Consider the following 860-nt stretch of genomic DNA (forward strand, 5'->3'; position numbering starts at 1 on the left):
TTTTTTTAGACGGTATCGTTTGCTAAATTGGCCCCTTTTTTTTCTTTTTCTGTACAATAGTAAATAGTATCACCAATCTACTAACACTCTTCTTAGTATTAAAAAATTTCACATTTTTATACTACTCTAATTGATGTAAATAAACTGGTTTTTGTGTTACGGTCTCAACCCCGTAAATTTGTTATTATCATTAAGGTTGAGTGGCGCCCAGACGCCCCAGTGTTCAAGGGAACCGATAAGCCCAAGACCGACGATAGCTGCCGGCGCACGTAACAATTCCTTTTTTTTTTTTGGACTAAAAATTCAACTAAAAATTAAAATGTTACACCTTCTAATATCAAAACATTTTTTGATATTTTTAAGAGATTATCAGGAGCACAGCATTAAGTAAGTATGGTTCATGATCACCTAATACGACAACAGACGTAAAACGTACTTAAATGTATCAGGCGCTACTTGTGAATTTATTTCTTCTGATACTAGGATGATTTTATTGTATTATCAGGATCATAGAAGTAGTATGCCGCGCATTTTATGACCTCCTGCTACAAGAGCTGCAGTAAAACATTGTTCACGTGCGCGACATTGTGAACGAGGTGTTTTCGTTCTTGTGACATTGAAACATTTCTGAAGTTATTAGGAGCACAGTTTTAACGGCCGCGTTTAATCACGTTCTGTTGTGTTAGTCCTGAAAATCGAAAGAATCGACCAGAAATAATTAGGTGAACTGAGAGCAGTAGAAACAGTTAACGAACTGATCCGAAAATACCACGATAAGCAGATAAGAACTAAAAAAAGTTCGAAAGGTTACTATATCAGAACATTACGTCAATTCATCGCGAAACAGCGTAGCGTTCAGT

The sequence above is a fragment of the Photinus pyralis genome, unplaced genomic scaffold (genome assembly GCF_008802855.1).
Source record: "Photinus pyralis isolate 1611_PpyrPB1 unplaced genomic scaffold, Ppyr1.3 Ppyr1.4_LG10, whole genome shotgun sequence".
NCBI lineage: Eukaryota > Metazoa > Arthropoda > Insecta > Coleoptera > Lampyridae > Photinus > Photinus pyralis.